Below are 431 nucleotides of genomic sequence, written 5' to 3'. Positions count from 1 at the left end.
CACCACCTCTAAGAAGCGTTGAGGAGAGGGTGTTAAGGGGTTGTGGGGCCTGCCTTCCTCAGCCTGTGATCATCTTCCTCCTCTAAGGAGACCTCAGCACGGGCCTAATCCATCAGCTCAGTGGTCCCTGCAGGGCTCAAGGGAGAGGTGGGGGTGCTGTGGAGGTCTCTGAGGAAGCTCAGGGGGATGTCAGGCAGGGGGTAGATCAGGGCCCAGGTGCCTTAGGACCATGTCAGGGACGGGTGTGGGGGCAATGGGGCTTATAGGGTCTTAGGGAAGGTGTTGGGGTCTTCCCAGGAAGCCTCACTTCTCTAGGAAGGGAATGTTTGTGGGACAAGGGAGGGTGCTCTGAGGGACCCCGGGCCTGAACCTGGCTCCCTGCCTGAGCCACTTGTCCATCACGGAGTCAGGGAGAGCTCCCCCGACTAGAG

This window comes from Suricata suricatta, chromosome 8 (genome assembly GCF_006229205.1).
Source record: "Suricata suricatta isolate VVHF042 chromosome 8, meerkat_22Aug2017_6uvM2_HiC, whole genome shotgun sequence".
In the NCBI taxonomy this organism is placed as follows: Eukaryota; Metazoa; Chordata; class Mammalia; order Carnivora; family Herpestidae; genus Suricata; species Suricata suricatta.
This window is presented reverse-complemented; position numbering follows the sequence as displayed.